Genomic DNA, 16,369 nt, shown 5'->3' on the forward strand with positions numbered 1-16,369 from the left:
TTGTTTCTGGAGAGTATTAGTTCATCTTATGAAATCCACATTAAGGGAAGACTTTGGATCGTGGTTCACAGACTCCTCCGTTCCTGCTGCATCTCTGTGTGAATAACATTTTCTCCAGTATCACTCGTCCATCTAATCATACCTTCTTGCAGTCATCCTAATGCCCCATAACTCCTCCACTTCCACTGGAAACATCCCATCCTCCAACCCCAACATACTATCTTCTGGACTGCTTAACAATTTTCCTTTCTTTGGCCTTATTGATATTCTCAACCACGGGTTTCTCATTTTTCTCATTACCCATCACCACCTCCTTCCTTTACTTCCTTCCATATTTGGCTTAGACTTCATATTCCCTTATTCCAGTCACTGTCTTCCAAGCCTGAAGCACTTTGCCTCTATCACAATGAGCCCAACTGTTCTCCACGTGTCTACATGGGCAAGTGACCATTGTTAAAGGAGACCACACAACCAGATTGGAATGAGACTCTCCACAATTTTTGTCCACAAAAATAAACCCTACTTAAATTTTAAGTGACATTTCTCTATTTGGCTAATTGTCCTACATTCCCAATAACAATTTCTGTTCTTTCCATTTTATTCAGACTCCTAGTCTCTCCCACTTCATCATACCAAGCAGTTTCAGAAGTCTCTTACTTGCCATAGGAAATAAAAGACAGCATTCTGGAACTCCTTCAACTTCCCTCTGCTAAACATAAATGCCTCTGTGAATCACCAGCCATCCTCCTTTTCCCCATATTTAAAATGGAGAAAACATTCTTTCTCAAGTACTGCCTAGTACTTCAATTTTCTTTACATTTCTTCATTCTTTAACCCACTCCAATCCAATTTATTGAATTGGAAGTGACAGAACCACTTCTAAAAACTATATTGGCTAAGGAAAACTTTGGAATCTCAATTTAATATGTTACTTAATTTCTCAGTGGTATGAGCCTGTCTTCCCTAATACACTCCTACCAATTTTCTTCTTACCATTTCTTTACTACTTAGCTTTGTCTCTTCACTTTTATTTACCTACAAGATCTCTAAATATCATAGTTCCTAAGTATTTTCCTACTTTCTTCTCTTAGCCTAAACTCCCCACACACATTCATTTCCAGAACATCAATCAGTAGGTACAAACTGAAAGTTTTTGTATTTATACATTGGGACAAGACTTTTTTTCTGAGTTATAGATCTGCACAATTATTTGCCTACTTGATATTTACACTTGGATTTTTTAGAAGCATTTCATATTTTACAAAGCACAAACTGAACTCATGATTATTTACTCCTTTAAGTCTTCCTGCCTTCCATAATTTCCCATACAGGAGGACTCCAAACAGGTCCTCAAGTCAGAAATATGGAAGCCTTTCTTGACACTGTTTCCCCAAACAACTTTATTATGTCTTACTGTTTTACTTCCCCATCACTGGAAGTCATCATTTCTCCCTTACACATCTATCTCCTGAACTACTGCAATAACTTTGCAAATAGTTTGCTTTTATTCAAATTTTTGTCTCATTAATGGAGTAACAATTGAAGGAATGTTTGAGTTATTCCAATTATCACTGTTGGAACAATTTGCATCTTACTTATACATTAATTCTTACTCTCAAATAAGGGATGAATTTATTTCTTTGGACACTTAACAAATATTATAGACCTAGACCCTCCTTTTAAGGATGATTATTAAATTAATTCATGACGTTCTTTCCTCTCATATCTTCACACACTCTGTATAGTGAGAGACAGACCTGGGCATTTGTGTAGTATCAGGATGGATGTGTTTGATATTTGTCAAGGCCCATGTTGTAAGGTTCAGGATTATATCTTCTATGAGAGAAATAAGAGTTCTAAGAACAATATTAGGGAATTGGTCTAGTAGAAATTGCAGGTGAAACAAATCATAGTATTCTTTTACATAAGTTCTAACTCTGCTTCTCACTGTCAGGGATTCCATATAGGTTTATGGAACTGAACATTATTTGTTATTTGTGTGTAAATGCACATATGCTCAGCTGGAGCAGGATTTAGCAGTCTGACAATTTTTGAATTTTGTGTATCTCTAACTTGGTATCCTGGGTAATTCTCTGGATGATGGTCCTGTTTTACCAAGTCCTCACTCTCCCTAAAAATGGAGTCATCTCTGAGATACATGCTTGGTTTTTGTGTCCTTGATTCCTGCTGACACTTTTCATACTAAGTTCTTGCTAGGTTGGTTTTCTATTTCATGGTACCACCTAATTTCTATGTCTTTATTATTGCTTTCTTTCCTGATCCTGGAGTGGTTAGCTTTATTCATTTTCTCATGGAGCTTATGTTCCCACGTGCAGGGCTCATGGAATTGTGTGTCTGTTTCTTTTGATCCAATTAAGATGATACTTACCCAAAATAGAAAACTGGAAGTTCTGCTAAAGTATTCAGTCACAAGCCATACAGCAGGAATATATCTATATATCTACATATAGATATATTCACAGTCACGTAGAGGATTAGCATTGAATTGAGGTAAAAATGTTAAAATTTGGATTTTAGGAAGATTTTGAAATAACTTGATGCTTTGATAAACAAATATATTGATAGAAAATCTGATATCAAATTGTTATTGCTTCCTTTTGACCAAGTGAAAGAACTATGAATTTAGCCTGTGAAGGGGAGAAAAGACTCACATGGTAACTGATTCAATATATAGGTTATAAAATCATAATAATATTGTTCATATTTCATTGAAATGTTTTTCATTTCATTAATACATTATCTGTCTTCCAAAATTTTATTTAAATTTCCGTTTGTTAGCATTCATTGTAACAATAGTTTCAGGTGAAGAACTTAGTGATTCATCACTTACAAACACCACCTGGTGCTCATCACAAGTGGCCTCCTTAATTACCTTCATCTATTTAACCCACTCCCCCCACTCACCTCCCCTCTGGTAACCATCATTTTGATCTGTTTAGTTAAGAGCATATTTCTCGGCTTTCTTTCTTTGTCTCTTTGACTGAACACAAACAGTCTACACTTTACAAAGATGGGCTCCGTGGAGAAAGGGGAATCCTCTTACACTGTTGGTGGGAATGCAAGTTGGTACAGCCATTTTGGAAAACAGTGTGAAGATTACTTAAGAAATTAAAATAGAGATTCCCTATGACCCTGCAATTGCACTACTGGGCATTTACCCCAAAGATAGAGATGTAGTGAAAAGAAGAGCCATCTGTACCCCAATGTTCATAGAAGCAATGACCACGGTCACAAAACTGTGGAAAGAACCAAGATGTCCTTCAATAGACGAATGGATAAGGAGGATATGGTCCATATACACTATGGAGTATTATGTCGCCATCAGAAAGGATGAATACCCAACTTTTGTATCAACATGGACTGGACTGGAAGAGATTACGCTGAGTGAAATAAGTCAAGCAGAGAGAGTCAATTATCATATGGTTTCACTTATTTGTGGAACATAAGAAATAACATGGAGGACATGGGGAGATGGAGAGGAGAAGGGAGTTGAGGGAAAATGGAGGGGGAGATGAACCATGAGAGACTATGGACTCTGAAAAACAATCTGAGGGTTTTGAAGGGTCAGGGGGTGGGAAGTTGGGTGATCCTAGTGCTGGGTATTATGGAGGGCAGGTATTACATGCAGCACTGAGTGTGGTGCATAAACAATGAATTCTGGTACACTGAAAAGAAATTTTAAAAAATAAAAAATTTTTAAACGATATGAAATTAAGAAGTTATGGGAATGAATGGTACAACAAAAGGAAAAGAAAAAAAACGGATTCTAAAATTTAAAATACATATAAAATTGAATACCAAAATCCAAAATGAAATCATATAATCCAACATAAAAAAGAAATTCAAATAACGCAAAAGTAAGTGAAGGAATCTAAACAACAAATTGTTATTTTGTTGTTATTTAAAGGACGAAAAATATTTTAACTGACTCCTATGTGACACTTTAGGAGAAATTTAGGTTAACATGGAATATTTGTTAATAGGAGAAGTTATTTGGGGCCAAGGCTTATTTATTGAAGGAATGTTGATCCTCATGCCAAATAATGTCATATCCCTCAACTGATATGGCATAAACTTACTGGGTTTATTCCATGAATTTTTTTATAGAATAGAATATACTCTATTTTTCCACCCCACCAGGCCAGATGCCAAACACATATTATAATCCAAGTAATGAAGTAAGTCTGCTTCGGAATTAACACAGATTTGAGCCACCTCCCTCTATTATATTTTTCTGCCAAGATCTGATTCCTCCATACATTTTATGGAACATTTTACTATATATCTGCTTTGCTTAAAAAGGATTCACCTATTTCTTGGGGTAAATAATGTTTCCTCTCCTACTATACAACTAGGACTAACTGACCATTGTGCAAAATATCCCAAATGGAGCTTAAAACGTGAACACTGTAAATAAAATCTTAAAAAAAAAAAAAAGGATGCCTGGGTGGCTCAGTTGGTTGGATGACTGCCTTCGGCTCAGGTCATGATCCTGGAGTCCTGGGATCGAGTCCCGCATCGGGCTCCCAGCTCCATGGGGAGTCTGCTTCTCCCTCTGACCTTCGCCTCGCTCATGCTCTCTCTCACTGTCTCTCTCTCAAATAAATAAATAAAATCTTAAAAAAAAAAGTGAACACTGCCTTGGAAATATGCCAACTTTTCCTGAGTATTAACTGCTCTTCTAATGTTTGTCTAATTCTTCAAATCGCTGTTTGAATTATGGCTATTTTAGACCTACAGATGGAAAAATTCATATATTTCACACAGGGATTTGGAGAATTAATTTTCCAAGCTAAAATGATTTACTATATCCTAGAAGAGGAAATATGTTAATGATTTTGTGTGGTTTAATAAGACCCAAAGAGGGGAAATGGGGTTAATATGTATACTCTCAAAAGAATAGTTTGAAACATTATAGTTTGATTTCTAATTTCCTCAATAGTTTACCTTGCTTTATGTTTCATCAGTTATCAAAAAAGGCAATATCTAATCCACTCATTGGACTTTGTCTTTCAGCCCAGTGGTGGTGAGAAAGTACTAGCCCTGTCATCTTCCCTGTGAATCTCAGAGCTGCTTCATTGGAATTCAGTAATGGTTCCAAGTTCATTTTACTTCATTGAGGCACAAAGTAGGATAAATTCAGTTAAAATGTTCTTTCATCCTTTAAAAGGGACCATGCCTCACTCTCAATGGAACTTTTTGGGAATAGTTGAAATACTGCCCTAATTTGTTCTTTCTTTATGCCCTTGGAGCAATGAATAAAGAACAGGGAAGAATCTGTAGCTCAATTTCATTAAACCATGGGAGAAGAGCTCATGATTGACCTCATCACCCTTTTTTACTGTTGTTGTTTTTATTTGTTCCTTTGTTTTGGGCTCTCTGTTAATGCTCCGTGGAATAGGAATACAGAGGTGTCAGTGCCAAATACAGTTTTAGACTTCATTTTCATTAATGGCTTCATTTCCCTATTTAAAGAAAATAACTAGATTGGTGGGAAGAAAAGTGCTGACCAAGGTATGTAACATGTTCAGGAAAATTTTAATTGATGTGTGATATTGTATTAAAGACACATTTCCTTTTTTGTAACTGTAGGATTTAACTTCAGACTGACATAAAATTTTCTTCCAAAAGATCTAAGCATGAACCTCACATTTCCCTAGCAACTCCATAGGGAGAAAGCCATTCTTCTACCTGTATCTGTCAGTATTTGTACTTAAGTAACATGACCACATAGTTATTGTTCAAATAGAGACACTTGGGAAAGGAAAACATAGTACTGTTAATACTTAAATAAGGCATAAATAGAGGTGTTTCATTAAATTCAAGATATAAAATGACAGTAGAAATCAAAATAAAATAGGCCAAATGAGTCACTGCTGGAATTGAAACCTTAGTTTTTTGTTCACCAGATCTCTCTAGACATCCTCTGTGTAAATATATGTAAATATATTTCAGAATGACTTAAGCAAAGCCCCAATTTACCAATCTCCACTTCCAACAATGAAAAATATTTTCTGAAGTTGTCAAGGAACATATCACACTTTTGCTGGACTCTCATAGTTTTCTCCATGCTCTTTTCCAGTAAGGGTCTTTCTTTTGTATGCTTGTTTTAAATCAAGAACATGGGGACACTTGGGTAGCTCAGTTGTTTAAGTGTCTTACCTTGGCTCAAGTCATGATCCCGGAGTGCTGGCATTGAGTCCCATGTCAGGCTCCTTGTTCCTGGGAAACCCATTTCTCCCTCTGCCTGCTGCCCTGCCATTGATTTTGCTTTCTCTCTCTGGCAAATAAATTAATACAATCTTAAAAATAAATAAATAAATCAAGACCCATGAGGTTTACTTACTGAAAAAAATATATATATACTCTTGGGTATACAGCTGCAGGAATATTCCCACCACATCACCAATATATAGCATATATCCATCATATGACAAATTTTCTTTATTTTCTGTAGCAGTCATTTTACTCAGCCCTAAGTCAGAAACTGGCAACTATTCATCTGTACTTTTTGTCGGATGTCATAGAAATGAAATTATATAGTATGTAACTTTTAGAGGCTTCCTTCTTTCACTTTGCATAATACAACTGAGATTCGTCTATGCTATTGCATGGATCAGTAGTTCATTGTGTTTTCGTTAGTCTTTCTGCTGAGCAGTATTCCACTGTTTACCAGTATCACAGATTATTCACTCACCAGTTGAAGGGCATTTGTGTTTCTGGTAGTTGTGTTTATAACCACTGCATCTCTGCCATCCAGGTCTTTGAGTGAACATTGTTTTTATTATTTCAGAGGGGCACAACTGTTGGTTTGGATGCTAAATTTTATAAGATACTGCCAATTTGTTTTCCATGGTGATTGGTTTTCCTTCCCCACAGCAATATGTTAGAATTCCAGGTGATTCACACTCTCACCTGCAACTGATATGGCCATGGCATCGTTTTTATCCATCCTTATAGACGTGTGATTCTATCTTATCAGAGATATAACTGGCATTTCCCTGTAAGTAATAATGTTGAACATCTTTGCCTGTGCTTATGGATCACCATTTATCTTCTTTTGTGAAGCAGCTGTATAAACCCTATTTTTAATAATGACCTTTTTCTTATTGTTATGAGTTTCTTCCCTCCTCACAGGAAAAAAAAAAAAAAAGGTGGGGGAGGAAGAAAAATAAAAAAAGAAAGGGAACATGGAGGGCTAAAGTGGTTAGGTAACCGATCCTTGATTTTTGGCTTAGGTCATGATCCCAGGGTCACGAGATCAAACCCTGCTTTGGGCTCTGTGCTGGCAATGGAACCTGCTTAGGATTCTCTCCCTCCCTCTCCCTTTGCCTCTCCACACTTGCTTGCTCTCTCTCTCTCTCTCTCAAAACAAACAAACAAACAAACAAACAAACAAACAAACCCACAAAGCTTTATGTACTTTGGGCACTATTCCTTTGCAAAGAGGTGTGTTTTGCATTTTCTTCCATAAGTTTATAGTTTGTCCTTGCATTTTCAAAAACATTTTGAAGGAAGAAATGTTAACTTGGATGAAGAATAATTTACCATGGTTTCCTTTATACTTCCTTACACTCGTAGTGTCCTATCCAGGAAAAAAATTGTTGCTTAACCAAAAATTTTTTCTTAAATTTTAAATTTAAGATTTTAAATTTCTTAAATTTTTCTTTAAAATTTTTTCTTAAATTTTAAGTTTAAAATCTTAAATTTCTTAAATTTCTTAAATTTCTTAAATTTTTCTTAAAATTTTTTCAAAAAATCTCTTAGATTTTTACTTTTATGTCTGTTATCTATATTATGCTAATTTGTGTATGTAGTACAAGGTATGAGTTGAGGTGGGGTTTTGTTTTATTTTGTTCTGTGTTTTGCTTATGAATGTCTAATAGCTCCAGCACTATTTCCTGAAAATACATTCTTTTCTCTATTTGACTGTCGTGGCTTCTTTATCTGACCATATACATGTGTATCAATTTCTGGACTCTTTCATTCTCTCGACCTAGGAGTCTACGCTTTTGGCCATACTATACTCACTCTATTAGAATTAGTCTTAAAATTATGTAGTGCAATTCCTCCTCTAACACTGTTTTTCTCCTTCTTTCTTCTTTTTCTTTTACTAAAGGCTACTCTAGTTCCTTTGCTTCTCTGTATACATTTTTTTTTTACTTTTCAAAGATCAATTTATTTAGAATTACAAATATTAAGGATAAAGGATTTATGCATTTCTTAATCAACAGAATAGTTTAGCTAAGTATAGACGGCATTAATTAAAGTATACAAAATTTTAAATTAAAAAATAATCTCTTTATCGTTTTATATGCATTAGCATATAAAAAGTCCCATCTTATGAGACATCTAAAATAAGCAAAACCACATCTATAGCTGTATCTTAAACTCCAAATCTGAGACTAATTTTCATGTATTTTGACTTAATAATAGTCTATATTAAAACAAAGAAAATTCCAAATACACACTTTTTACAAGATTAACATTTTAGGCCGGGTTTTTCCTTAAAAAAAAAAAACAAAAACAAAAACAAGAAAACAACAGAAAAACCCACAACCAAATACAAACCTTTTTTTTTTTTTTCTGCATTTCATAGCACTGGTTTTTATATGTGTTTTCCTTATAAAATTTTTTGACTTTATAAATTGGGTACAGTTCAATTTTAAATCGTCAGCTCCTTGAAAAGTTGTGCAAATTAAAAAAAAACATGAAAATAGTGTGTTATCAGTCTTTTTAAATGAGTCTCATAATAATAGCACTTTATTGCCCTGAATTGATGGGAAAAGTCAGGCTAAATCCACTTGCTGAAATGTAGCATTTTGCAAGAAATTTATTTTTCTCTTGCTCCTTCCTTTTCCTTCAACAAACGAACAAAAGTTTCTTTTATGAATTTTGAGAAATTAAAATATTTATGATTATTAAAATGATTTCTAGAGCTATGTTACCCTTCAGGTATCCACCCCACATACTTGTCAAGGTTGCATCTCCCATGGCTGTTCTGGTGGCTTCCTCCACAATCAACTTCCTGCCTCTGGAGAGTGCTCTCTTCTAGAGCCTGGGTGGGGGAGCTAGGTAATCAGACCACAGCTCCCCACAGAAGATAGTTCGTTTAGGGCACTGGCCAAAGAAACAGCTGTCTGTGCCTGTTGACTGAATTCATACATGTTGATAAAGGGGTCTGCACACTCTTCCATGAAAGCATCTTACCTTCAGACAGTTTTGGGTGAAAAATACCTGCCAATAAGCATATAACATAAGTGATGCTACTAAAGCTGAGTCATAGGAAGAAAAATAAACAGAATGCCCATCAGCAGTGGTGGTTCAAGAAGCACAACAGTATCTTTCAATGCCTTCACTGGAGATGTACAGTTCCCTTGTATTCCAGCATGTGCGTCATTTGGTGATGGAAGCCGAGGTAAGGAAAACTAGTGTCCTGTGCGAATGCAACAGAAAAGGCTGTTTTTCAGTCTCTGTTGGTGTCCCTGGTGGAAAAGGCCTGCAGGTTCCCCATCTGGTTCAGGCCGCTCTGAATGTGTGAAACATGGATTTCTACATTATTCTGAAAGCAACTGACAGTAGAAGCAACTATTGTGCTCCGGATACCATTTAATGAATCTGTAAGTGATTTGAACTCAAAGGAATTCAGCTCTCCTCCTTCCGCCAGACACTTAATTTGTAATAAAATAGGAGTGAGCTGGAGACTAAGTCTGTCAGATTTTCATTCTCAACACAGGGCCATCCAGTGGAGGTGCTAGCGGCCAGTCAAGCTCCTGGGCTTCCTCCTCACACCTCCATCTCCTATCTCTGGGCTGGTCCACAAACTGCCTGCCCTGGCCTGGAGAAGGCTCATAGCAGTATTGCTACACTTCATGCAAAACTTTGTTGAGGTCCTTGTTGAGATGCTCAAGCTCCAGAAGGATGGTTGCATATCTCTGCTGAAATTCAGTGCCAATGGGCGTGGGATAGGATTTCAATTTTTCTACTTCTGTGTTCATTGCTCTTAATTTTTTGATATGTTCCTTTTTAAGCATGAGAATTTTTGACAATTTTGTCACTTGGATAAGGAATTGTACTGGAAAACCACCTATCATTTCAGTGTCAGAGCCAGAAATCTTACTTTTCCAAGGCAACTGCTAGTACATGGTCATCATACATAATTGTTGACTGGAGAGGAGGAGTTTAATGTAACCATGGTGAAGTCATAAAGAATCAGGAAGGTCCCTGTTTTTGTCCAAAGGCAGAAACTGGCCTTGACTCATGAGGTTCATTACTAAGAATTTCATAGTCAGGGATGGTATGGGTGCCAAGCCTGGCCTATCAAAAGTTACTCTATAAGTAACATTAAAATATACATAACAACTATTCGTCCAGTGAAGAGACCATCATGAACACCACATAATCGGTTCCAATAACCAGGGGCAAAGGAATTTCATTTGGGAGATCTTTGACCTGGGAAACATCTGCAACTTTCCTTTGTTGTAAGAGCATTATTTTCTGTTGTTTCTGTTTTAATGCTGGTCTCTCTTCCTCAAAAATTGCACAAGAATGTCTCTGTGGTTTTCCTATAAGTCACCTGATTTTTCTATTCTAGTTAATTTTCTTGTTTTTAAATTAGGAAAGTACTCCTCCTGACAGACACAGAAGTCACCATCCCCTTCAAGCAGTTGTGTATCTATATTTGAATAGAACCATTCATATATGCACCATTTGTGTGCTTTGGGAAGCTTGAGTAGGTTATGCAATCAGAAACCAATCTTCTGTGAGGCTTTTTTAACTGGTGTGGACACTGTTGCCATCAATTGCAGTGAGACCATTGCAAACTCTCTGATTAAATACAAGGGTGACTTTGTATTTAACTCTCTGTCATCGTCATTGGAAAAGAGTCAACTCCATTTCGAATTCCTGAAAAGCATCTCCACAGTGGAGCCCCTATACCTGCCTTTCCAAACAGGTGTTTTTTGGTAAAGGGCTGTACTTTTCATTCCATGTTTCGATAAGATTCCCTCTTTTAAGCGGACAAGGGCTTTTGCTGACGAGCTCTGGTCAGGCAAGTGGTAGAGCTCCACAATCTTGAAAGAGTAGCCTCTATATACATTTTAATATCAGCTTGTTGATCTCACAAAACAAACAAGCAAATAAATGAAATAACTTGCTTGGATTTTTTTTAAGTTTTTATTTATTTATTTGACACACAGAGAGAGACAGCAAGAGAAGGAACATGAGCAGGGGGACTGGGAGAGGAAGAATCAGTCCCCATAGCAGAGCAGGGAGCCTGATATTGGGCTCAGTCCAAGGACCCTGGCATCACGACTGGTGCCAAAGTCAGATGTCCAATGCCTGAGCGCCCCATGCTTGGAATTAAAAAAAAAAAAAAAAAAAAAAAAATATATATATATATATATATATATATATATATATAATGTTTAATTAACCAACACCAACATCATTAGTTTTTGATGTAGTGCTCAACAATTCATTAGTCCCCTGTAACACCCAGGGCCCATCCACACATGTGCCCTCTTAATACCCATCACCCAGTTACACCCCTCCACCACTTCCATAATGCTCAGTTTGTTTCTCAGTGTCCAGGGTCTCTCATGGTTTGTCTCCCTCTCTTATTTATTCACATTCAGTTTTCCCTCCCTTCCCCTGTTGTCCTCTGTGTTATTCCTTATGTTCTATATATGAGTGAAACCATCTGATAATTTTCTTTCTCTGCTTGACTTTTTTCACTTACCTTGCTTGGATTTTAAATAGAAGTGAATTTACAGTGTAAATAAATTTGGGGAGAATTGAAATATTAACAATTTGACTCAATTCATGAGGACAGTGCATTTCTCCATTTATCTATGTCTTTGATTTCGTTTTCAGTGTCTTATTATATAAATCTTAAATATATTGTGAAATGTATTTAAATGTGAAAAATACCTTGAAATATTTTTGCTACAATTGTGCTTGGTAATTACTATTTCCATTTCTAATTACAATTACTTCAATGTGAAAGAGGATTGAATTTTTTTCATATTGCTATTATACCTCATTGTGTTGGAGTTTATTTATTGGCACTAGTGGCTTTTCTTGCAGACTTTTTAAGCTATTTCTCTGTAGAACATCATGTTGCATATGAGTGGAGTCATTCTTTTCTTTCTTTCTTTCTTTCTTTCTTTCTTTCTTTCTTTCTTTCTTTTGTTCTTTCTCTTTCTCTTAGTATTGGCTAGGACCACCACTGTGATATTGATTAGGAATGAGGGAAGAACACCTGCTTTGATTCTGATATAAGAGGGGAAGTATTTACTCATTTGTTATGAAGTGTGATTTAGCTGTAGTTTTGTTTTGTTTTTGTTTTTGTTTTTCTTTTGTAGATGCTCATTATCAGGTTGAGAAAGTTTCCTTCTATTATTAGTTTGTGAAGGTATTAATGTCATAAAGGAATTGTTGAATTATATCAGAAGTATTGACTGTTTCTATTGAAGTGGCTCTATGGCTTTCTTCTTCAGTTTATTAAATGGATAATTAAATTGATTTGTTTTCATATGTGAAAAAGTATTCCTGCATTCTTGAGATAATGCCCTGATGTGTTACACATTTCTGGATTCTACCCATAGTATTTTTTGCGTATTTTTATGTCTCTATTCATGAAGGATGTTGAGGTGTAGTTTTGCTTCTAGGAATATCTTTGTCTGGTTTCTGTGTCAGTGTAATCCTGGATCTGAAAAGTGCACTGGGAAGTGTTATTTACCCTCTATTTTCTGGAGGGTTCTATTCTGTTGATGTTATCTTCAGGTGCTTGGCAAAATTCACTAGTGACACATCTGGGCCTAAAATTGTTTTTGTTGCTTGTTTTTGGGTCACCTTAATATTAGTAGGTTAATGAGGGAATATTATAAACAACTTGATGTTCATAAATCCTAAAATCTAGGTAAGATGGACAAAGTTCTTGAATGGCACAAGGTACTAAAGATTACTTAAGATGACATATATTACTAGAATTGTATGTTTTGATATATAGAATATAATTCTATATTTATTATTTTCATTATAATAATATATTTATTAAAGAAATTGAATTGTAAGTTACTAACTTTCTACCACTGACAACCAAAAAACAAAAACATTACACATGACAATGCTATTATTTTAGGATTGGTGTGTTTGTGATTTGTGGAGGATTTCCCTCAAAGTTTGTGTCTGGTCCCAGTTTTTCCTGTAAGCCTGTAAGAACAATGGTGTTCTCTTAAACCACTCTTGTTTCTCCCCAACGTTAGACTCTTATGGCTTCTACTTGGCACTTGCTCTCATGTAGTGCAGTTCACCTTCAAGTCAGGTAAGCTCTGTGTGGCATCAGAGGTGGTTTTCTCTCAGTGTACCTGCTCCTCCTTCCCAAGGTAGAAGGGAACTGTGAGTTGTGTTGTGGTGGGTCTTATGCAGAAGAACATTTTTTTTTTACATTGCCCAGATGTAGAAGACCTCTCCACTAGTATTGGTGTAAGATGTTGTGCTCAGAGCTGTTAGTTTCCACTTCCCCTGAGGTAGAGGTGACCTGCTGGTATGTCCTTTTCTTTCTCACTAATATTGTTTATTTTTACATTCTTTTTTCCATAAGACATATTGTTAAAGCAGGGTTGATGATGGTAGACAAGATGAGCTAAGAAAGCATTCTCAAACATTATACTTCTGTCAGATTCCAGATTACCAAAATACCTGTTTGCACCAGCATAGATGACAGCCACTTGTTCATCAACAGCCATGGGAGAACATTGTACTTGTTTCAAGAACTCAGTCAGACATACACTAAGACTCAAGATTTGTGAGTTACATCATTGAGGTCTGAACTGAACTGGGCAAAAGTAGTGACCTTAGGTTAATGATGTAATTTCTCATACCTGCTACCTGTTTTAAGGCTTGATTTTGGCAGCAGTCCCAACGTGTAGAATGGACAAACTAATGTTGGTGAAAGGTGGATACCTTTGAAGAAAGATTCTGTCTCATTCACAAGAATGAAATTACCAGAGGGCTGGGATTTGTTGTGCACATTGGCATACTTTGATCCTGCAAGAGTGCCCAGCAGCCAGGCAGATTTTTTGGGTGGATTTTTTGGGTGGATGCCTAAAATGTATTCATTGAATGAAGGAGTGAAAATAATGTACAAATTCTTAGGAAAATTATTTTTTTTCTGTGTATCCTGATATGAAAATCCCAAGAGGCATCATGTCAAGCCAAGAAAATGAATGAATCTTCTCCAATGAAACACAGCAAAAATAAAAGGTTAAGAAATAAGTTATGGTTAGGGGGTTGGAAGGAGAGAAGTTATAGAATCAAGAAGTTGGATATGAACTTATAGTAGACATAAGTATTTTCAAAGTGTTAACTCCCCTCCCAAAGGTAGTTTATTTAGGATTATTTGAGGCATGGAAAAGCAATAATAGAGAGGATAGGGAAAGTTCATTAGGTACATCAATTCTCATGGTCTATCCAAGAAGTTGTTTACTGGTGAAAAATTGAGATTGATGAAGTTTAAGGATATCATGCAACAAACATTGAAAATAAAAGGTTCTCAGAAAAAATAGAAGGGAGAATTACAGCAAGAAGCAGGGTCTATGAAGAATGAGAAATGTATGGGCTTGGTGCACAGGTGGGAGGATTAAGTTGCCTTTAGGTGGGATAAGAGTTTTTGCTTTATTTGCTTTGATGAGCTTGTGTGAAAATAAAATAGCCACCATGGTGGGTTCCTCACTATGTGTAAAGTGTACTGAAAACATGACAGATTTTATGTCATTTAATCTACCAAATAACTTCATTGGGTAAGTGGTGTTTATTATTATCTCCATTACAAGGAAGAAACATAAGGCAGTAAAAAGATGAATTAACGTAGCTCACAAGTAAGTGTCGTAAATGAGAGTCAAACTCATGAGTTTGGATTCAGAATCAGTATCCTAAACCACTACATTTAGAAGGGAAGTTATCAGTGTTGAATTTGAACCAATGAAAAGTATGTGTGGCCACTTTAACAAGGAAATTAAAGGTACTAGCATCATTTTAAACAAAATGCCATTAAATGCATACATCCCTTCTAGTTCCTACCATTTCAAATACTGGAACATTTCACAATAAAATAAATATTTTTAAAAATTCTATAAGTAATTCAGCTTAACTCCTCACCATTTATGATTCATCTGTAGTATCTCATTTGATTCTTACAGCAAACTATGTAAAATGCAATATTGACTTTTTTTTCAATAAATGAGATAAACTAAAGAGGAGAGGAGGAAGTTGATTTTGTCAAAGTTACTCTGATAGAATGTGGCAGAGATAGAGCTCAAACCTAGACAATCCCTTCACTTGATCCCATCAAACTTGATGTTCTTCCTACTTTGCTAACTAATTTTCTACCAAGCACCCATTCTTTTGTAAATAACAGCGTCTATACACACTTAGCATTTGATAAAGTCCTCTAAATTTTTCTAAATATTCCTAAAGAAGGCATAACATAAGAATTAAAGACGTCAGAGCAACTGGTGGCTCAGATGGTTTAGTATCTGCCTTCTGCTCAGGTCATGATACCAGGGTCCTGGGATCAAGCCCCGCATGGGGCTCCATGCTCCACAGGGAGCCTGCTTCTCCCTCTCCTTCTACTGCTCCCCTTGGTTGTGCTCTTTAGCTGTCTCTGTCAATTAATAAATAAAATCTTTAGAAAATAATCAGAGAAATCTAACTCTCCAAGAGACCGGCCTCCATGCTAGAGTGACTTTCTGATTTCTCCACTCTGCACAAAGTCCACTCACTGTACTGAATCCAGAAACACTAATAGTTTGCTCATAGGGAATGCTTCAGGCTTATTTCTCTATTACCTTTGAGAAACCATTACCTGAGGTGGTAACAAAGTTCCTGCACAGCCCTTTCATCTTCCCATCCAAAATATAAAGCATCCTTTAGCCTTGAAGTTGAGCATTGCTAGGGCTGGAAAGGCATCATTTATCCCCTGTTCCTATGAGTCACGTATTTTCACAAAATCTGACTTGTAATCTTTGGTTACAATGTTGTAAAAACTTTCCTTCAATATTATTTCTGTTGTTGCTCAAGTTAATAGGAATAATTTAAGCTACAATTAAAAATAACATCTTAGCTCCCATTCTTCCAGGAGGCACTTTATGAATTATTTTTGTTTACCTCAATCCTGCACTGTGAAATTACCAGAAAATATTTGGATCTTCTATAAACATAATACATTATTTCTTAAGTATCAAATAAAGAAAAATGTAATTCATCACAGTTGTTCTTAGTTGTTTCTTTTCCCCAAGATTACCTAAATAATTTAGCATCATAAACTACCATACTTCACATTGGA

The 16,369-nt window shown here is 36.0% G+C and overlaps 1 pseudogene; it reads right to left on the minus strand.

Annotated features, from left to right (window-relative positions):
• Nucleotides 1-9,487: 9,487 nt before the first annotated feature.
• Nucleotides 9,488-11,096, minus strand: LOC111140158 (annotated as a pseudogene).
• Nucleotides 11,097-16,369: the final 5,273 nt, after the last annotated feature.

The sequence above is a fragment of the Enhydra lutris genome, unplaced genomic scaffold, assembly GCF_002288905.1.
Source record: "Enhydra lutris kenyoni isolate GAN:26980312 unplaced genomic scaffold, ASM228890v2 scaffoldscaffold201, whole genome shotgun sequence".
Taxonomy (NCBI): Eukaryota; Metazoa; Chordata; class Mammalia; order Carnivora; family Mustelidae; genus Enhydra; species Enhydra lutris.